This window comes from Macaca thibetana, chromosome 9 (genome assembly GCF_024542745.1).
Source record: "Macaca thibetana thibetana isolate TM-01 chromosome 9, ASM2454274v1, whole genome shotgun sequence".
NCBI classification, from domain to species: domain Eukaryota; kingdom Metazoa; phylum Chordata; class Mammalia; order Primates; family Cercopithecidae; genus Macaca; species Macaca thibetana.
The window spans coordinates 84,817,694-84,841,329 of record NC_065586.1 but is presented as its reverse complement, the minus strand read 5'-3'; the positions used below and the strand labels follow the sequence as shown (position 1 = coordinate 84,841,329).

Here is a 23,636-nt window from a genome sequence, read left to right as displayed (position 1 = left end):
AGAAATCTCAGAAGTAAATCAATCAACACCTCCAGTGCTGTTTTCTGGCCTAAATCCATGGTGGAGGAACCCTTCAAGAAAAATTACTCTTGTATTCCAGTCTTTCTCCTCCATTGTCTCCAGTAACCCCTGGGGTAAACACTGAGCTCTAAGCCTGCAGGCTACAAAAATGCCCAAGAAAGAAAAAACATGGTTCATCACAGTGCAGTTTAGAAGTCGAGTTAACAATTTTGGCACCACTGAATGTAGGCAATACCAACTGAGGAATTAAAACTTCTCAGTGAGAAGAAGTAAACCAGGAAAAGACGTTAAAAGAGTTAAAAAGACAGAGCAAAGGTTTATGGGGAATGTGAAGCCGGGGAGGGAGGGGAACAAGGAAACACTAGTAAGTCATTTATTAGGGCCTTATAAAAGAGTAGAATTGGCCAGACACAGTGATTCACACCTGTAATCCCAGCACTTTGGGAGGTCGAGGCAGGCGGTTCACCTGAGGTCAGGAGTTCAAGACCAGCCTGGGCAACATGGTGTAACCCCGTCTGTACTGAAAATACAAAAATTAGCCAGGCGTGGTAGTGCACACCTGTAATCCCAGCTACTAGGGAGGCCGAGGCAGGAGAATTGCTTGAATCCATGGGGCGGAGGATGCAGTGAGCCAAGATCGCACCACTGCACTCCAGCCTGGGTGACAGAGCAAGACTCCAGCTCAAAAATAAAATAAAATAAAATATAAATAAAAAAGAGTAGAATTATTTCTTTTAATGATTGCTCAGATTCATAAAGAGAGAGCATAGACTTTAAAAAGTTGAAAATACTAGGATAGGGGTTTTTCAACTTTACTGCATCTAAAATCACATAACCCTGAGATCTGTTTAAAATGCAGTTTCCTAAGACCCACTCTAAGGATTCTGAATCCATCGGTTTTAAGCCCACAAGTAGGTATTGTCAGATATGGCCCAGCGATTCCAACACATGAGGTTTCCAAACAATACTTTGACAGACACTACATTAAGCAGGATTCTTAGTTGCAGGCAAAGGTCTGACTCTTGAATTCACAGAAGGATAATGAAGAAACACAAACTTCTAGGAGGGCCAGAGAAATCAGGTTTGGAAGCTACAGATCCAAGAACACTGTCCCAGACTACACAGCAGCATTGGTCTGGTCAAAACACCTCTGCTATCTCTATCACTTGATGAACAGGGGATTCTACAGCTTCTACTACCAACACCAGCAACTCCAGCAACTAGCTGCTGCCCTGGGAATAATGTGCAGCTGCCATGTACTTCTCTATGTCTCTAGTTTCTATTTCAAAGCATGAGATGCAGGTGTCTGACTGGCAGAGTCTGGGTCCCATGCCTGCAGCCTGGCTGAAAAGATGGCCGAAGATGTAAATATCTAGCACTTTATCCTCTTGTAGGAGGCAGTGGGATATGCCAAGAGAGGAGAGGTGGATTCAGGGCTGGGTGACCAAAAAACAATGGTAACTGTGAGCAGAAACAATGAAATAAACATCTCCGTAATGAGCTTCCATATGTATGAAATGTTTAAACATATTTTAAACATCAGAGTTTATTAAACTACTATAGATAAAAACTATTCACTCCCACATATGAATATATTCAAAATTCAGAAATAGAAGCCAACTCCCCTCAAATCTAAGATGAAAGAAGTTCACAGACTGGTCAGTAACTATTTTTTAAGCCATTTATTACCTGATGGTCTTGCCTTAATTCCTTTATTTTGTGCCCCCAGTTCCGGCACTTATAGTTGCATTATAAAGAATTGCCAATATCAACAAACACAGGTATGTTTTCTAGTTCAGTGGCTCTCCAAATATGGTCAAGGTTTCCCACAATCCTGTCAGGGAGTCTGTGAAGTCAATATTACTTTCATAATATTACTAAAACATTATTTGGCTTTTTAAATATCAATCTTTCACAGTTGTATAGTGGAGATTTCCAGAGGGTACAAGAGTTAATGGAATGCTTACTTGCATACTCTTATAAATGTCTGTTTTGATTTTTAATACAGTAAATATAAATAGATATAACTCACATAAACAAAGTCTTTTAGTGTCCTTAGTACTTAAGACTGTAAAGGGGTTCCAAGACCAATAAAGTTTGAAAACCATGGCTCTAGATCAACAATGCAAAGAAATAAAATAAAAACTCACCATGCTACCTCAATCTAATCAGAAATAAAGTGGGCCAGGAGAATCTAAAACAGGGAACATTAATGGCAAGTACCACTTTCCATTTGTGCTACTGTGGTCTTACTAAAACAATTAGAAAATTTGAACTGAGGGTACAGTAAGAGGTACTTCACCTCATAGTACTTGAGATCCACAGATGCTAATTAATGGGAAGTATTCAGTATCATGCAAGAATAAAACAAATTCCCCCTCCAAAGTGGAGGTCCAAAGTGCTATAAAGCACATGGTGCAAACAGCCTTTGGAGTGAGATAAGCCTGGGTGTGAGTCTAGGCTCTATCATTTGCTTGCTAAATATCCTTTACTGAGCCCCCTCCAAGGTTTACTTTCCTCATTCGCCAGGGGGCTTGTCAAAGCCATGCTTTCAGCGTGGCTTAGAACTAATGGAAAACATTAATCAGAAATGCCTGTTTTAATCTCAGCCTACTCCCTAACCTCTACCTCACATTCTTGTGGTTTGATAACATCTGAAGATCTGAACTGCAGCCTTGTGATCTATTTAACCTGTAAGATACCTCTTGAAAGTTCTTGCTTCAGAGCTCTTGCCTTCTTGCTTTTATTGCTAGCTCCTTTTCCTGACCATAACCTCCAAAGACATCATCATTTTTTTTTCTTTAATCTGTCCTTTTATAGAGGAATAGGGGAGTATCTGATTTCTGTTAATCCTGACTCACAAGAATGAGGGGAATCACGATGTCAGAATCCTACATATTCACAGTGAGCACATGGAGGCCAACTCCTGTCCCAGAGATTCAGCTAACAAGTAGCTCCCAGAACCAACTGAGCAGTCGACTGTGCCCAGAGGGGATGTGGCAAAACTGCATTCTCATCCATGAATGGCCTGGGAGGGGGCAGGTATCCTCTCCAAATTGATATTTTACAGCTCTGAGCTTGTAACAGTTTACTCTCTATATAACCATAGCAAAATCCTCTTGGCTTCTGTGTCCCTGCAATGTCTCCAAGTCTGAAGTCCCCCACGGAAACATGGAAGAGTCTCAACAATTCTGCCCTTTAAAACTAGCAGCAAACAATGCAAGAATGAACAGAGGAAAATATCTGACCCAGCATGGTGCTTATTTTGTGATTTTTTTCAGCCTTAATTTCTTTAACTCCTTCTTTCTTTCTTTCTCTTTCTTTTCTTTCTTTCTGCCTCTCTCTCTCTTTCTTTCTTTCTCTTAAAATAGTGTGTGTGCGTGTGTGTGTGTGGCAAAGTTCAGAATCCTGACCCATTTTCATCCACAGAGAAATATTTTCCAGAATTCAGAAAGGAGGTGACTACTAGGCAGCGAACAGTCTCCTAAGAGACTCAGCATACAGTAAAAAGCCAGCGAGACCATCCATCACCCAAATGTGCCATTTTCTCCCAGGCACTTGAGTGCCCTAGTGACCTGGATAAGGAGGTGTGGCCCACTGGCAGTTAAGAGAGGACAGAGTACCTTATACCTCCTCCTGGAGTCTCATTTCTAATTGGCCAAACCAACAGCCACTGGGTTAGTGGTCATGTTTTCCAGGAAAAATATGGTGCAATTTACTCAGTTGGAGATAGATAAAGAAAATTATTGTAACTCAGTCTACAGACTTCAATGACCTAATCTGATTTAGATAAAGGGAGGTAAAGGGTCATTCCCAGGTGTTAAATGACAGAGACAGAAAGAAGGATCTCCCAAGTCACAGCCTTACAGATTGAGCCCTACTTCAGGAAAAATAAATAAATCTAGGCCCACCCTTCACTTCCCTTTTGAAGGATTTTAAAAATTCAGCCATCCAGAGACACAACAAAAAAAGAGAATTTTAGACCAATATCCCTGATGAACATCGATGCAAAAATCCTCAATAAAATACTGGCAAACCGGATCCAGCAGCACATCAAAAAGCTTATCCACCATGATCAAGTGGGCTTCATCCCTGGGATGCAAGGCTGGTTCAACATACGCAAGTCAATAAATGTAATCCAGCATATAAACAGAACCAAAGACAAAAACCACATGATTATCTCAATAGATGCAGAAAAGGCCTTTGACAAAATTCAACAGCCCTTCATGCTAAAAACGCTCAATAAATTCGGTATTGATGGAACGTATCTCAAAATAATAAGAGCTATTTAGGACAAACCCACAGCCAATATCATACTGAATGGGCAAAAACTGGAAAAATTCCCTTTGAAAACTGGCACAAGACAGGGATGCCCTCTCTCACCACTCCTATTCAACATAGTGTTGGAAGTTCTGGCTAGGAAAATCAGGCAAGAGAAAGAAATCAAGGGTACTCAGTTAGGAAAAGAAGAAGTCAAATTGTCCCTGTTTGCAGATGACATGATTGTATATTTAGAAAACCCCATTGTCTCAGTCCCAAAACTCCTTAAGCTGATAAGAAACTTCAGCAAAGTCTCAAGATAAAAAATCAATGTGCAAAAATCACAAGCATTCTTATACACCAGTAACAGACAAACAGAGAGCCAAATCATGAATGAACTTCCATTCACAATTGCTTCAAAGAGAATAAAATACCTAGGAATCCAACTTACAAGGGATGTAAAGGACCTCCTCAAGGAGAACTACAAGCCACTGCTCAGTGAAACAAAAGAGGAAACAAACAAATGGAAGAACATATCATGCTCATGAATAGGAAGAATCAATATCATGAAAATGGCCATACTGCCCAAGGTAATTTATAGATTCAATGCCATCCCCATCAAGCTACCAATGAGTTTCTTCACAGAATTGGAAAAAACTGCTTTAAAGTTCATATGGAACCAAAATAGAGCCTGCATTGCCAAGACAATCCTAAGCCAAAAGAACAAAGCTGGAGGCATCACGCTACTTGACTTCAAACTATACCACAAGGCTACAGTAACCAAAACAGCAAGGTACTGGTACCAAAACAGAGATATAGACCAATGGAACAGAACAGAGTCCTCAGAAATAATACCACACATCTACAGCCATCTGATCTTTGACAAACCTGAGAGAAACAAGAAATGGGGAAAGGATTCCCTATTTAATAAATGGTGCTGGGAAAATTGGCTAGCCATAAGTAGAAAGCTGAAACTGGATCCTTTCCTTACTCCTTATACGAAAATTAATTCAAGATGGATTAGAGACTTAAATGTTAGACCTAATACCATAAAAACCCTTGAAGAAAATCTAGGTAATACCATTCAGGACATAGGCATGGGCAAGGACTTCATGTCTAAAACACCAAAAGCAATGGCAACAAAAGCCAAAATTGACAAATGGGATCTAATTAAACTAAAGAGCTTCTGCACAGCAAAAGAAACTACCATCAGAGTGAACAGGCAACATACAGAATGGGAGAAAATTTTTGCAATCTACTCATCTGACAAAGGGTTAATATCCAGAACTTACAAAGAACTCAAACAAATTTACAAGAAAAGAACAAACAACCCCATCAAAAAGTGGACAAAGGATATGAACAGACATTTCTCAAAAGAAGACATTCATAGAGCCATCAGACACATGAAAAAATGCTCATCATCACTGGCCATCAGAGAAATGCAAATCAAAACCACAATGAGATACCATCTCACACCAGTTAGAATGGCAATCATTAAAAAGTCAGGAAACAACAGATGCTGCAGAGGATGTGGAGAAACAGGAACACTTTTACACTGTTGGTGGGATTGTAAACTAGTTCAACCATTATGGAAAACAGTATGGCGATTCCTCAAGGATCTAGAACTAGAAGTACCATATGACCCAGCCATCCCATTACTGGGGGTATACCCAAAGGATTATAAATCATGCTGCTATAAAGACACAGGCACACGTATGTTTATTGCGGCACTATTCGCAATAGCAAAGACTTGGAATCAACCCAAATGTCCATCAGTGACAGATTGGATTAAGAAAATGTGGCACATATACACCATGGAATACTATGCAGCCATAAAAAAGGATGAGTTTGTGTCCTTTGTAGGGACATGGATGCAGCTGGAAACCATCATTCTCAGCAAACTATTGCAAGAACAGAAAACCAAACACCACATGTTCTCACTCATAGGTGGGAACTGAACAATGAGATCACTTGGACTCGGGAAGGGGAACATCACACACCGGGTCCTATTGCGGGGAGGGGCGGGGAGGGATTGCATTGGGAGTTATACCTGATGTAAATGACGAGTTGATGGGTGCTGACGAGTTGATGGGTGCAGCACACCAACATGGCACAAGTATACATATGTAACAAACCTGCACGTTATGCACATGTACCCTAGAACTTAAAGTATAATAATTAAAAAAATAGCAATTAATAAAAATGCTGATTAAAAAAATAAAAAATAAATAAAAAATAAAAATAAAAATTCAGCCATCAAAAGCAAAGATTACATTGATTTGTTTTTACACTTATCTTCTGTAATATCTGCAATCAGCAATATGCTGTGACCTAGATGATATATTATCTGTACTAAAATATTGATAAGATAAAAATGAAATGATCATAATATTAGAAATAGCCTTTATTGGATTTTTCCCCATAATTGTAAGTACTATATATGATCATTTACTAGGTGCCAGGTGCTTGTCTGTTACTTTTAGAGGTATATTACACATTAAATATACCAGTCACAACAGAATGGTTTCTATCAGATCAATGAGCAAGAATGCAGTTGTTACAGGAAAGATGATTAAATAAACCACTCCTGATGTATGTGTTAAATTACTTGGAGGTAGATCTAGGCTACTCTGAGGGCAAGCAAGTCACACACTGGGCCATAAAATAATTATTTTACATAGCGTAATACAAACTTTTTATCCAGCCACCAAGATGAAGTGGTTCGGTGCCCTTAGCATGAAGATCTCAGGTTTGGGGACCATATACTACTTTAGGAGGATCCAGTTTCTATCACTAGTTGGGAGTGTTACAGCAGCTTATTTAACCTTTTTGTGCACCTTAGCTTCATCTATTAAATAGGGCTAACAACAGCTTTCCAGAAGAATTCAACTAAAGCTTAAATGAGGTAATACATAAAAGTTCCATTATAGTTCCCAGCTTGCAGGAAGAAACTCAAAGAAAATCAGATTCTTTCTCACAGCAAATGTTGGAGAGGTGAGGTTAATGACCTCTGCTAAAAGTTGACTTATATTACAGATATCAGATGGTTGGTTGATGTGTAATTACTTGCTGCTTTGCAATGAGCTTTTGACAACAGTTATCTATCCCCTAGCCACCACTACTTCTTCCTCGCCAGCAGGGCCCAGTCCCACTAGAGATAGTCACTTTCTTCTCAGTCTCCCTTGTAATCGGGACTTGGCTGGTTGGCAGGTGACCAAATATCGGACAATGAGACCTGAGGGGAAATCTGTTGGGAGGATTCTGTGAGAAATTTCCATCTCTAATGCAAAGAGACAGCCTCGGGAATATATGCCTTTTCATCAGCTGAACATGTGACTTCACATAAGTCTTAAAAGGCAGCAGCCATTTTGCAACCTAGAAGGGTCAAGCCCAAGGACAGCCAGTGTCTGGAGGATGGCAGAGCCCAAGGGTGGATGAGCCCGGCTCCTTGCTCACATGGCTGGGCTGCTGATCTTACCCTGCAACCGTTCTCTTCTAAAGTGTGATTATATAAGATTTAAAATGCCATTACATAAGACACTTAGGATTCTGTAATATGCTCCCTAATTAGTATAGGATTCCTCTGGAAATACAAGAAAATCTTTAGCTATATGAATCCCATGACAAAAAAGGTGATTCTGAATAGTAAAATAGTAAACAATAATAATAAAATATTGTGAGATTTAAATATTTTTGAAGGGAAACAGTTCTAAGATATATTATTTACTCCTTAATATAGAAACATTAACCTTTTCTTGATAATTCAACATTTTATTTCATGTACCTGCCAATAACAATGCTTCCCTCCATTTCTAAGTTGCTCCGTTTAATCTGTCATTCATTTAGAAAAAAATCAATTAAAAGGCAACTTATTTACTAAACTTCTTGACTTTGGTCTTTTTCCTCCTTTAATCTATTTTCTCTCACTGATAAAATTATTTGAGACTATTTATGAATTAAAGTGTAGACTCGGTGTGCATCAGGAGATATCTTCTGTGTGAACTACCTGCTGGTTACAGTGAATGTGCTACATGATTTCTAATTTTGCTGCTCAAAAAGCCTTTTATCTTACTTGTTTTTTTCCCAGACTGTCTTCTAGGTAAGAGCGAGCTGAATTCTGAGCAGGTGAGGTGCTATGTCGTCTTCAATAGAAAAAGATAGCAAAAACAAACAAACAAACAAAAAATGAGGCTATATAATAATAACAGGTACCATTAACAGAATGCTTTCCTTCCCTGGCTAATGGATGCATGAACACACATGATCTCAGTTAGCCTTTTCCAATAGGAGGCAGTTGAGCCTTGGGATTAGACACGCAGTCTCCAGGGTTAGAACATCTGAATTCAAATTCTGGCTCCAAGAACCACTAACTGCAGAATTGCAGCTTCCCAAACTGCAAAGGAGGTTGATAATTGTATCTAATGAATAGAGGTACTGAGAAGGTGAAGTGAGATAATGCTTGTAAAACATATAGCACAATGCTTGGTGACAGTAAACAGTCAACAAATGATTACGACCATGATTTCCATTTTACAGATAAGAAAACTAAAACCTAGAAGAGATAAGTAACTCAAGCAAATGACAGAGCAGGGACTCCAGATGCGCAGGAGTCCAGAGCTCATACTCACAGTCATACAACAACACTAACGACTGGCCTCTCATAGTAATCGGGAAAATCCAAGAGAAGGTCACATCCTTGGGCCTTGGACAAGAATGACAAAATTTACTGTGGAAATGAAGATTTCAGTTCAGCATTACAAATATCTGATTCATAATCTCCTCCCTGCCGAAGAAATAAAAGGAAATTCATTCCCTTCTTTTTTTTTTTTTTTTTTTCTTTCTGGAGAGAGAGTTTCACTCTTGTTGCCCAGGCTGGAGAGCAATGGTGCAATCTCAGCTCACTGCAACCTCCACTTCCTAGGTTCAAGCGATTCCCCTCTTTCAGCTTCCTGAGTAGCTGGGATTACAGGCATGGGCTACCATGCCTGGCTAATTTTGTGTTTTTAGTAGAGACGGGGTTTCACTATGTTGGCCAGGCTGGTCTCGAACTCCTGACCTCAGGTGATCCACCCGCCTCAGCCTCCCAAAGTGCTGGGATTACAGGCGTGAGCCACCGTGCCCGGCCCCCTTCACTTTTTTCATCGGCAGAATGACTTCGTGTCTGTGGACTGACTACATGGTATATGTAGTTAAGAAATTCAAATCCATAATTATTCTACCTAGACACAGTTCAATTCAAAATATTTGCTGGTTTTTAATATAAATTCTACATTTTTGTGGTATATAAAAGGCATTTCATATGCTCATCATTGTACTCATTTTAGATTCTTTTCTAAATGTGATGATTCAATTAATATGCATCACAAAACACTTGGCAAATGAATTTGAGGTGCTGGAGAGAGATTCACATTTGTACACAGGTATTTTTTCACCATAAATTCATATGAACTTGCTAACTGTGCTCTCCTCCTGCTAAAATACTTAAAATTCTTGGAAATAATGCATTTCTAAAGATAAGCTACCCATAAGGCACTAAACTTTAATGTACATTTTAATATACTTCCTTTTTTATTGCAATTTCCTTTTAAGAAAATATTATCCAAAAAATACTTAGTTCAATGAAGTATAATGAGTCCCAAATAAATGTTTTAAATAGCATCATTTTCCTGCCTGCCAGTTGCCTGAAAGCTCAGAAATGGAGTTAGTCCTTGGGCATTATTAATCAATTTTATTTAAGTTTCATAACTTTCTTAAGGACAGTAGTTCAACAAAATGAACTGAGTCCAGCACTATTATTCAAAAGCAAAAGAGGGCTATCCTGAAGTACTTCTCATTCACTGCTTCTCCACTGTTCTCCAACCATAAGAATCTTAACTGTTTAACATGTCCCAATGGAGGCTGTATTCATATGTTTGGTTGTGCACTGGACAATCTCTTCGATGCAGTAGGCAGAAGCAGAAAAGACAGTTTCCTTCTTAACTTTCCCTGGCAATCCATTTTAAAGAGTTTTCTTGAAGAGCTCCTTATTCTGGCAAAGTTGTTAGCAAGTGGTCATCTGCTGTTCCTATTTGCTCACCACTCATCCGCTTCCTACCTTCCTACCCTAGAGCTGACATCCCCCTGATTTTTATGCCATGTTCCCTCTGGGAGTGGTTCCTGGATAACCTGCCTGCATTACAATGACTTGGTGGAGGAGAGGTGTGCTGGCCACACACACACAGACACACACACACACAAACCCCACAGATTTCTAGGCCCCACTGAATCAAAATTTCTGGGAAGGGTGCCCCAGGGATCTCTAGTTTTTGTCAAGCAGCCCAGGATGTTTTTATGCACACTAAAACTTGAGACTCACTGCATTAAACAGTTACAAACCCCCACGAGGCACCTGGCCGTGAGCTGCTGAACATTCCCTATTTAAAATCAATTCCTGCCTTGGCCTCTCTGAAGTGGAGGTGTTTCCTTTCTCCTCCCTCACCCTGCATCTCAAATATTAATATTCCATCTTTTTCTCTTGATATATCTTTATTTTACAAGACACTTTTTTTTTAAAATTGTGGCTTCGGCTTAATTTGAGCTTTAGCATTGTACCTTCAAATGTCCTCCATCCATTTCCACCAGGACACCCAACTGTGATTTTTCATTTGATACAGTCCAAGGCTAGATGGATCTTTCCTGTAAATATTGATAGCTCCAAATAAATTTATTCATTCATTCATTTATTCAATGTTACTTATAAAGCCCCTACTCTGTGCTTTTATGGACCTTACATTCTGCTAGGGGCCTGGAATGGGGCAGAAAGGTGTAAAAATAACAAACAATTATGTACACAATTATCTAACAAAGATTGTGGTAACTGTGACAAAGATGAAATACAGAAAACAATGAGAGTTATGCATTTTTTTTGGCAAAAATACCTTATAAGTGATGGTGTATCCTTCATAATGTATCAGGAGACATATGTTACTGATTTGTTCAATTATTGATGTTAATCTTGATATTTGTTTAAGTTATATCTCTCAGGTTCTTCCCGATACTATTTTTCTCTTTACAATTGAAAAGTATCTTGTAGGGAGACTATGCAAATATATCATTGCCCACTAATTTTAGCATCCAAAGATTTTTTTCCCCAAGACAATTATTGTGGTGTTTGAAAGTGGCCATTTTTCTATTTCCATTATTCCTTCTATAATTATTAGTTCAGTTGACATTCGTGCTTGAAAGTTGTTTAATTTTTACATAGAATTTTTAAAATTTAAGCTTTCAAGTGGACCTATTTTCTTTATGGTATCTAGGTTTCTCAACATTCTTTAAAAGGTCTTGAAATAAATATGTCTACCAATCTTTTTTCTGGTACTTCTGTGGTTAGCCATTTTTGGATAAATATATTTGATCCGTGTGGAATTTATTTTTATGTAAAGAGTGAAAGAAGAATATGGACCTTTCTTGACCGCTAGGCAGAATGGCCTTTTTCCTTCTGCCTCAATTATAACTGGGAATTGACTCCAGTTATCTAAAATATACTTAACTTACTTAATTCCCAACTCTTCCCAACAAGGTGATCTGCCCTAACGAGGCACTTAGTACATAATTATTAAATGCAAATACTCTGGAAGCGATGGATAAAGTTACAGAGAAGAGAGGAATTGGTAGCCCAGAGAGGAAGCAAGTATGCAACACTGGAATGAGGAAACCCTTGTCCAAACTGAAGAGCAATGAAAGAAATGGAGAAGGACAAACAGTTATTGGGGAAGATTCTGAGGAAAAACCATAGAACTTGGAAGCTAAGTGGCTGTAACGAGATACAGGAGCATAAATAAGCAAAGATATTGTAAATGTTGACATCTAAATGAATTGGAGATGGTGATGCTTCTGACTTCACTATCAGAAGGTGAAGAATTGTCTCTTTCATCTCCATGGATGGTACCAACATCCAGTCGTTTACACAAAATCTGGCAAACTCTGATATTAGCAATCCTGCACCTCCCCTTTCCCTTAACCCCACATCCAATCTACCATCTGCATGTGCAGATTCAGACTCGCCTTCCAAAGCATCTCTCAAAACTGCAGGTTTTCACCATCTTTGCAGGGAGGCTCTTTAATGTACACCCCACCCTTTTCTCTGCCTGCATTGCTAGAATTGCCTTCTAATTGTTGTATTTGTTTCTGTCTTGCTCCCCTTCGATTAATTCTACCTGGTGAAGAAACTACCTGTGGTGATCTTTAAAAAATCTGATTCAGATATTGCCATTCCTTTGCTTAAAGCACTTGAATGATGTTCTATTGCTGTTAATATCCTATATCCTTAATGAGTCCCACAAAGCTGGGTCTGACCAGACTGCCTCCTTAGAGCCTTCTTTCACACCACCTCCTCCACTGGCTTCTTTCAGTTGCTGAGATGCACTATGCAAAGTCAATGCAAAGGCACTCCATCCTCAGTTCACACTTCCACTTTCTACTCATCTTTGCAGTGTTAGCTTAAGCATCTCTTTTTCAGGCAGCTTATTTTTGACCATCATCAGACTAGGTCACTCTCTTGATTACATACTCATGAAGAAACATCAAATAAACCCAAATCAAGGTGTTTTCTACGAAACAATCAGCCAGTGCTCTTAAAAAGTGTCAAGATCATGAAAGACAGAAAGACTTAGGAACTGCTGCAGATTAAAAGAGACTAAGGAGGCATAACAAATGAATTAAATGTATGATCCCCGACAGGATCCTTGCCCAGAAGGACTTCGGTGAAACTTGAATCAGATCTGCAGATTAGACAATAGTACTGTATCAGTGTTAATTTACTGGTTTTGACAACTACTGTGGTTTTGCAAGGTGTTAATATTTGAGGAATATGGGTAAAGTTTGTATAAAAGCTTTGTGTACTATTTCCAAAATATTTTGAAAGTCTAAAATTATTTTAAATAAAATATTTTGTAAATGCTTGAATAGTACTTTTAAAAATCTTTTCAACAAGAATAAAACAGTTTGCACCACTGACAGCTATAATATCTATTATCTCTAAACTATAGGAATCATTTGCATAACAGTAAGAAAGAGTTGAGTAAAATGGGCAAGTGACATGAGCAAGTAATAAGAGAAATATAAACAGTTAAGTCACAAGAAATAAACATCTAAATTCACTAGTAATTAAGAAACTGAATTTAAGCCAGGTATTTAATGTATCTGATTGATAAAATTTACATGATTTGTCCAACTCAGTATGGATGAGGATTGAAAAAATTGTCGTTTTAAAATAATATGCACTCATGTTGACTAAGCAATTCCAATTCTAAGATCTCCCAATAGATTTCCCTGACCATTTAATATATACACACACACTACAGCATGGTTTTAAAATATTAAAATTTTGGAAATAAAAATAAATAGCCATCAAAAGAGGAATATTTAAAATAAATAACCTCTATAGCATATGAAGCTGTTAGAAATGACTTACATCTATTTGTACTGAACCAGGATGTCATCCAAGTTACAGCAGTAAGTGAAAACAGCTAGCTATGGAATAACATATAAAACATAGCTCCATCCTTATAATATGAATACACATGTATTCATTACGTATACTGGAATTTTTCAAGAAACAAGTCTGGAACAACATTAATGAATTTTTCTCAGCTGTTCTCTCAAGGGTGGGATTATGAGGGACTTTCACTTTTTATTTGTTCATTGCTATACAATTTGTTATAAGTATGTATCACTTTGTAATCAAAGTATGCTTTTTTTTAAAACCTACAAGTTTTGAATAGGTTGCCCTGAATTTGGATCCTAGCCCTGCCAATTTCTACATGTGTAAATTCTGGTAAATTACTTAACTCTCTGAGTCTATTTCTCTGACCCAAAGTTAAGAATAATTGAGGTTTCCTTGCCTCACAATATTAAGGTACTGGTAGTTGTAGCAATTATTCAAGGACTTCCTAAATCCTGGCGTGAGGCTGAGCTGGGTGGCCTTCATGTACACACCATAACATCAATAGCAGAAAAAAGCAATTTACCAAAAAGCTATAGACCTTCAGGAATACAGAGTTGGAGAACCCTACTGCATAAACCCTTGAAAATCAGTCCTACCAAATTCTGGGCCCCAAGTCCTCACCCTTGTTTCTTTCTGCCTTTATGGTGACAAACCTGCCTGCTTCACCCACCTGTTCCTTGATCCTCTGTTTCTGGACCAGGTACTGTGTGTCTCTAGCTCAGGTGTGCACTTGTTTGCATCCAGTTTGTCCCCTGCTCAAAAACTGCACTACAGCAACCCAGTGCCTGCCAGAAGAGGTCTAAACCCTCGTCAGCCCTTCAGTGGCCTCTGTTATCTGAGCCTTTCCTCTTCTCTGTGTCTTCCACTACTCATGTAAGAATATGTTTTCTCTTACATTCGTTTGATCAAAACCATCTCTGCCCTATCCAAATATCTGCCACTCAGAAGAATGTACATTATCTCTAAAAATTCCCACCAACCCTGTGGTATCTTGATTCCACCCATCAAAAGATAGATCATATTAAGACTAGGAAAGGCAATATATCGTACCTTCATGAGAACTCCAAGGCAGCACTGACATATATGTTATTACATGAAAATGTCTATCGAAATCAGGAGGAACAAATGCTCAAAACATAAAAGTAGAAGAATTTGAATATAAGATTAGATTTAGCTCTTAAGTAGATTCTTCTCAAAAGGGTGGTTTACTGAGCACCTGCATCAGAATCTCCTGAGAAGATTGCTAAAAGGAAGCCTGCTGGGCGCGGTGGTTCACGCCTGTGGTCCCAGTACTCTGAATGGTTGAGGTGGAAAGATCACTTGAGCCCAGAAATTCAAGATCAGCCTGGGCAACACAGTGAAACCTCATCTCTACAAAACAAATATTTTTTAAAAAATAGCTAGGTGTGGCAGCACACACCTGTAGTCCCAGCTACTTAGAAGGCTGAGGTGGGAGGATCACTTGAACCCATGAGGTCAAGGCTGCAGTGAGCTATGATCACACCATTGCATTCCTGTCTGGGTGACAGAGCAAGACCCTTGTTTTAAAAAGATAAAAAGGAAGGCTGCCAGGCTCTACCCAAATCTTTTGAATAATCATCTCTAGGGGTGAGATGGGGGACATTTTCTTATTTTGAGCCTAGTTTGAGAATCACTGCCCTAGTTACCTAAGTTATTCAATAATAATATATTTGACAAAAGAAAAATAACTAAGTGTGCCATAAGAATATGATAGTTATATTTCTTTCAAGATCCACATTTTAATTTATTGAATTTTTCATGAATTGAAAAAAAAAGTTCTACACCCACCAATGATTTTGAGTGATTTTCATCTTATTTATTAATTAATTTATTTAGCTTACTTTATAGATTAAGTAAGCAGTTTCTTTGCCCAGGTTAATGGGAACATTAGCACAGGAAGGGCATATTTCAGGCCTCTCTTTCCCAATCTCGTTCCATCCACCATGTCCATTTGTTCCTATAGTTAAAGAAAACTTATCTTGTGGAACAATTTATAAACCAACCTTTCAAGGACAGAACAGATTGGGAAAAAAGCCAGAGTCAACCCACCAGAAGACCGAAGCATGGGCCCAAAGGCAGAACGACTTCTCTGTATTTCTAGTGTTAAATGATAGTTGTAGTGACAGGATAAATAGAATCACAGGGTCCTTAGATGAGCCAAATTTAGCCATAATCATCATTCCTGGCTATAGTTTTTCCTACACTTTTAATTAAACGTGCATAGCTGATGAGTGCACTAGCCAGGCAAGTTTGAAATGTAACACTCTCAAAGTGAACCTGCAGCTGAGCCTGTCTCTGAACACAGGCAAATGCAAAACAGGCAGGCAGGGTTCACAGGGAGCTAGAAAGGGTTAAAAATGAGTCATCATTGGCTTCCTGTTTCTAAATTAACCCAGAGAAGCATCAAATCACACAATTAAAATGAATAACTCCTGATGGGCCTCTTAACAGTTATCTCTTGCATGAGCTTTTGCTGAATCTGGTTCAGTTACTGTGATGCCACTGAAACCTAAGTATCGCAACAGTTTAAAAAACAAAGAGCCAAATTCACCAAATCTCAAATTCTTTCATCTTTTATCAGATTTAGACTCATGAAATTTAAAATCTTTCTTTAAAAAGAATTGAACTTTTGCCAAATAATATAATGTGTAATTTACACAAAAAGGTAAATTAAAGGATGCAGAGTATATTTTTGACAGTGAGATTTCAAAATTTCCATCAACAAAATTATTAGTGTTTTATACTTGCATGCTAGGTACCGAGGATAGCGACTGGAGCAAGAAAAGTGGGGGCCTGCCCTCATGGCACTACAGGGTTCCAACCATCTCCAAAGTAAATCTCAAAGTAAATCTATCATCTTCAATGTAAAATTAGTACCCAGAGGATTGCTAGTTTTCCTTGACGTTTTGGTATTTTGTAAGCAATGCTTTTATTAAGTTCTTTATTAAAAAGTGCTCCAATTTGCGTTTTCACATATGCTTTAAAAAACTGATTATTTTGTTTTTGTTTTGCCTAACACTGTTGGCATACACAACACATATATCTCTCCTTATACTCAGTGATTCTTCGCTGGAGGCAAATTCAACTTTATACAAGACCAAGAAAAAGTTTCACCTACTTAGATGAAAACAATACTAGCTATAGATTTCTCAGAGTTATAAGAACAAACGTTTATAAGAATTAATGCAATAAAGTCAAAATACGGGAATCAGTGATGGCAGATTCCATCCTAAAGCTCTGAAGGAGTTAAGAATTGCTTAGTCTTCACTGCCACAGGAGTCTTCCCACCTATAAATAAAATCTGGCTTCTTATAACTAGACATAATTACTTCAACAAGTCAAAGAATAACTAAAACTTGCTTTGCCATTACTCTCTAAAATATTCTGAATACGCTGAATTAAAAGATGATTAGAAATGTCATTCTCACTCCACCACAGCTTACAATGGGAGATATCTGAGACTCTGGGAGTGTGGAGGTAAGTGGATGGCATATAAGCTTTTCAGAATACTAAAACTTGCCCCAGAATCTGATACATTATATGAGGGAGACATAAGAAACCTTGAGTATAAGGAGAGACATGAGTATTGTATATGCCAACTGTGTTAGGGTAAAGATCCAGAAAATAATCCATTTTTAAAGCATATATGAAAACACAAATTGGAGCACTTCTTAATAAAGAACTTAATAAAAACATTACCTACAAAATACCAAAACATCAAGGAAAAACAGTTATAATCCGGCTACTAATTCTACATTGGAGATGACAGATCTACATTGGAGAGGATTGGAACACTGAAGCTCCATGAGGACAAGCCCCTACTTTTCTTGCTCCAATCAGTATCCCCAGCACCCGGTATGCAGTATAGGAGACAGGGATCCATACAAGTCAGGACAAGAGGTGTTGGAGTCATACTGCCTGGGTTTGATGGCCAGCTCTACCATTTACCAGCCTATGATGCTGAGCAATTCACATAGCTCCTCTGTACATCCATTTTTTAAATCTGCAAAATGGTACTTAGGCATAAGGTTATTTAAAGAATAATAACAAGAATAACAACGAACACATATAGCACTTAATTTTGTGCCAGACATTGTTCTAAACACTTTGTATTTACAGCTATTTATTTAACCCTCCCTAAAACCTTCTGAGATAGAAACTAATGTTTCAATTGAAAAGCAAGGAAACTGAGACTCACAGAAGTCAGTAACTTGTCCAAGGATACACAACTAGAAAGTGGGGGGAAAAATCCTGTTTCCAACCACTCCATCACCATTGAGATAAACTTGTGTTAAAGCAGTACAGTGCCTGGCATATAACACATCTTCAATAACGAACAGCTATTAATAAATATTTGTCAAATGTTTGCAAGATTCTGAGGTTACACCAGGGCTCCACAGGAAAGAATGCTGTAATCCACTGGTGATGTCCCTGTGGGTATGGAAGGTATTAATGATCACACTTGTGCCACAGGTTTTCGATCTCTTTTACATAAAACAAAGAATCCTGATATCTGCCTGAGGTTTTCTTTTCTCCATCGCAATGGGATCTGAGATCAGGCCATCACCATCAGACACTGGATTGTCGCCTCCACTCGCTAATACTAATCCACTCTCCACCCAACTGCCAAAGAGTTCTTCTGACAAGATGCTTTTCACACCTGCTCCCTTTCAAGGAACCTACAATTGGCTACCACCTCAAATCAAAATTCCTCCCCCAGCCTTAATACGACATGGAGGAAACCTGCTTTTAACTCCTGTTCAAGTGCTCAAGAGCCTACTTATCAAATAAATACTTGATAGGAATGGCCACGTTTCATTATGCAGAGAATAGCAGTGTTTGTGCTACTTCAGAACAGTGATAAGCAGTTTTTTATTTTACATGATATTTTACTTTTATGTATTTATCTTTGGACATAGCCCAATTTTTAAAAATAAATTGAGAATCTTATTTTACTTTTGTTCAGAATGAAACAAGCTTGATCAGAGAAGGACATAAAAGGAAGAATTTCAAGAATAAGATTTGCATTATTATTATCCACTAGAAAGTTAATATCTAGGTAAATTTCAGATAGCTTTCTAATCTGTCATCCTGAAACTGGAACCTGAATAACTGGGAGACTTTCTAATGATGGGAGATGGAAAGTCAGAATTAAAACAAACAAAAAAAAGGAGTCATAACATCCTTAATATTCAAGACAATGGACCCATTTCCAAAAGAGTACCTTGAAAGGTTAACTAGAGCAAATCAAGACATAAGAAGTACTGGTGTTTATATCAACGGGCTTCTTTTAATAAACACAAGTTACTAAGTAACCACCAAACACAAGTTACTAAGTAACCACCAGTCTAATTTAATGTCTCTAAACCAACCACATCAATAGAAAAAATAATATGGATTTAATTTAAAAGTTAAAGAACCAAACAGTATGTGTTTTGAAGACTCAGCAATATGCCAAATGTTAAATTGGCCTGTCCACTTGACATGCAGAGATGCAAGATTGTACTAGAAGTTAATCTGATTTGCTTAGAAATGCAAATAATTTCTGACAAAAGCCACATCCAGATGTAGCTACATCCAGATTATTCCTGAGTTGAACATTCTGATGTCAACTCAGGATTTCTGAATGTACATTCACACGTTCAACTGGACAGTTCACATGTTCAGATAGCTAGAATAAGCAAGTCAACAGGTACCAATAGTATTTTTTGTTTGTTTTTGTTTTGTTTTGATTTTATTATTGTTTCTTCAATCGAGGATGTTGGCCTTCTTAATTGATTATATGAACTGGGATTCAATTTGATGGAATGTTTGGTGACTCATATACAGTTATGATTTAAAAAATCAATAGCAAAAGAGGTGATGTAGTTTGGTTAGGAAGACATTCTAAAATTTTTCATTTATGTAGCAAATATTTATCAAAGAGCTGCTATGCATCAGCTCTAAGGAATGGAAAGCTGGCTCTAATATCTTCAGGGATAACCATGAGTCATTTCCTGTAGTTTCAGTTGAAGCCATCTATAAATCTTTCATAAGGTCAAGAAAAAGATGTTAGTAGTAGACAGAATCGCAAATCCAGTAGATTAATTAAAATGTCTCTAATTGGTAAATGTACCCACGAGGAAAGCACCTAGCACTTCCTGGACGGAATCTACATTATTTTATCTCACATTCCTTCTACTTCTCACGTTTTGGGCAAGAATTATCAGCCTTCTTTTCGTGTAAAATGCAATCTCATTTCTTGGATTGTAGCAGTAAATTCTTACAGCTGGGAAGGGTCCTAAAGGAAGGAAATGATCAAATGGTGTTAATTAAGTCCTATGTGCTGAAAGTAAGAAGAGGGAACTATTATTAACAATCCTTTATAATATTTTTATCAGTCCTTCTTAAGAACCAACCCCAAAGACACTGTCTCCTCCAGAAGCAAATCTCTCTACTGAGGACATCCTTAGGAAACAGCTCCCTCATTACTCCCTTCAAGCCTCCCACAAACCGTTAAGACTCCTATGAAACAGGGAAAGAGTACCAAGAAACAGGCCTTGAAGGTTGAGATAGGGGTAAAGGACTTAGGTTATCTGCCTTATAATTTAAATTTTGGTGCTTACTTTACAGGTGGGGATAAGAAAACAAGTTTCTTCTTGAAATTCCCAAGAACCAGTTGCTACATAAATTACAGCCAAAGTAAATGCAAAAGCAGATTCTCAGTGGCAATTTGCTGTATGCGTTTCTGAACAGAAAACAATCAGCCAATTCATTTTCCAGGTAGATTCCAATAACATTTTACGCCTTTGAATGGAGAAGCTCTCATGGTGCAAATGGTAAACAAAAAGAGTCTACTGCTCAGCGACATTAACTTGTATTAAAAATAAAGATATGGATAGCGTAGTTACACAATGCCCACTATAATCCAGTGGCAGAGTATATTTTTGAAGTACAACGTAGCATCCATCCTGAAAACACAAAATTTCCAATGGAAACAAGGTCGGGATAAAAACAAAACACGGTGGCTTAATTTCTGTGTAAAACAACCGTCAAAACCCACCCTCAAAAATATTGACACGGACAATCAAACATTCAGGTATAATTTATCAGCTGGAACAAATCTACGTTAATGACCTTGACAGGGCCTTAAATCATGAGACCATAAACCAGCATCCTAGTGATATCTATTATGTCTTCGGAAATAGCTTAAAATCCAGGACTCCATGTTATTCTCAGTAATGAGCAGGATGTTTGGAAAGCAGTGTGCTCACTGGGGCTTACTTTGAAAGCTGTCTTTTTTACTTACTACGGAACACAGATTTCCAGGAAGCAGGCCACCCCACCCCACTTCCCAGGCACTGGATTTTTTTTTTTTTTTTCAAACCTCTAGATTGGGTTCCGTTTCCTGAATTACTTATTCCTTGTATAAATTTTCTTTTAAACTTCAGCAATTATGGCACCTTTGGCTCTGGGGTATCAGCAGCGTGAGTTGTTTTAGAGAAAGTTCTGAAAAAAATATGTTTTGGAGACATTCCATTTCTTTGTGCATCTCACCGGGGGCTTTAGGTGAAGGCTTTAAGTTATTCAGGTGCGGCGCAATGTCTTAGTCGCTCATAAACGGCACAAAAGTAACATCATCCGGAAAGGCATGGCACCTGCTCGGCCAGGGTAAAGGTCCGTTTTTCTAACCCTCGCCCTTCCCTCCTCCACACCGCGCCGCTAGAGACAGTGCAGTGGTCTCTCCCAAGGTCGACATCATCTCCAGGGCTGCAACCCAGGGCTGAACCAGAAAAACAGGCGCACCCACGTATAGGTCAGGCCAGAGTCCCGCCCCGCCACCAGCAGCCAGGGCTTCCTGCCTCCCTATCAAGGTGAAACTAACCCCGAGGGCCCCGCGGAGCGGCGCATGCAGGCGGCGCCGATGGAGGCGGCCGATCGCAGGACTGGCAGGAAGGAAGCGATCAGCCGCCAAAGTGCCTTTTTCCTCCCCCGGAGCCAGCCCGGGACCGGACGCTGCCAGCGGAAGGGCCGGCGCGCGCCAGGCCACGAGGCACACGCACCCGCCGTGCGTACTTCCCCGTCCGGTGCGCGCTCTCACTCAAGCGCGCGCGCCGCTACTCACCAGCAACCCTGGGTGTCCGCAGCGCGCGTGGGACGGCGACTGCGACGGCTGCCCCCGCGCCTGCCTTGTGGCCTTGGCATCCGTCCGGCCGCTGCAACCCAGGCCGCGGTGGCTTTTTCTGGAAGGCGTTGCAGCAGGGTGATACCGGCACCCGGCGACTAGGCGTCCGCTCGTTTGCCTCGGCTGTGCCTCCTCCCCCTTCTCCTGTGCCGACCGATGGAGCTTTGCTGGTTCCACTCGCGCGGGCTCCGTGCGTCGCTCTCCTCCTCACTGTCGGACACCTCAGCGCAGGGGATGAACAGCTTCCTCGCAAACCCACGCGCAGGCCGACCGACCTCGAACCTTCAGCAGCCGTCCCTGCTGCCGCTGCTGCAGGAAAATAAATTGTCACTGCGATGGTCCCGGCCTCCCCTGCCCCGGCCCCTGGGTGCCGCCTCCGCCTCTGCCTCCGCCCCCTCCTCCCTGGCGGCGGCAGCTTCCCGCATTCTGCAGAAAAAGCCCGCAGGTGGAAGGAAGCAGGGCCCCTGCGGATGGCCTAGAGCGAGAGTGAAGCGGTTGGGTGCCACTTTCGCATCTGAAACCCTGCACGTCTTCTCCCCAGCCCGGAACCACCTAAAGTCCCCTTTGCTCCACCATCAATTTCACCGAGATAGACAGGAGTGGTGCCTTTGAAGACTGCACAGTACACAAGCCTTGATGCAGCTGACCGTTAAACTGTCACTGGAGTCTGGGGAAGGATAGGGTTTTGGTTGAAAATCCCACTTATACCTCATATCAGGAATTCCTTTTTGATATTTATTCACAACTGGCTACGCCCACCATGAAGCACCTTAGTTCTTCCCCCTACCCCCAATTTGTGTGTACTTGGAAAATACGAATTATTAGAATATCTCTTGGATGTTATGGTACTATCACATGCAGTGTTCTTACTACAGTTCTGGCACTGTGTTAGGCAGTCGGTACACAAGATCTTATTCCATCTGCTACAACCTATATATAAAAGGACTCATTTTTTGTTTTTGTTTTTTCCATGAACGAGAGACAGAGAAGTAAAATAATTTATCCCAGGTTAATCACCAAGAAAGTAGTAGAAGCTTAAATTTTAACTCTGATCCAATACTGAAGGCTGTTTCTATTGGCTTGACAGGTTCTATTAATTGATAAACATTTTATGAAGGTTGCTGCTGCTGGATGAAATAGAGTCGCTTTTGTTGAGCTTGGTTGGGAGCTTACCTCCAAGTGAGAGAAATGGCTGCAGAGTGGGGTGGCAAAACACTGGCTTTTCTTAGTTAGTCTTTCCTCTGGAAACCAAAATTCTAGCCCTGGCTCAGCCACCAACTGAGTTGTTTGGTCTCAGGCATTTCACCTTCTTAAGCCTCATCTTCCTGAATTCTTTTCTTTTAAATGAGGAGGTTTGATTGTTGGAGGCAGCCTGCAGCATTGATTTTTAGGAAGCAACAGTGTTGTTTTTCTTAGTTTGAAGTTGGTTCCAAATGTTGAAGTTAGGAGATTTCACAGAAATTCAGACTTTTCACATTTTCTGTAAAATTGTAACATCAGATATTTGGTCCAAGGCGAGTTCTAGCAGCCATCAGCTGGAGCTGAATAGCGGGTGTCCCCTTTAGACTGTGAAGACACTCTTCAGTTTTCCACAGTCCCCACCACTCCCATACACCCCCACCTCACTGACATTTGAGAATATGGTAGGCATTTGAGTTTGCAGTATTGGACCAGATAATCTCATGA

General features: G+C 39.6%; 1 protein-coding gene across 3 annotated transcripts in view; it reads right to left on the bottom strand.

Annotated features, from left to right (window-relative positions):
• The window catches only part of STAMBPL1 (STAM binding protein like 1), a 66,857-nt gene extending 44,396 nt beyond the window's left edge, over positions 1-22,461 (bottom strand). For 2 of the 3 annotated variants that reach the window (XM_050805272.1, XM_050805271.1), the window contains exon 1: positions 21,891-22,461. The gene's annotated coding sequence lies outside the window, so the exon portion shown is untranslated. The remainder of the gene's footprint in view (positions 1-21,890) is intronic. The other variant, XM_050805270.1, reaches the window with a different exon arrangement.
• Positions 22,462-23,636: the final 1,175 nt, after the last annotated feature.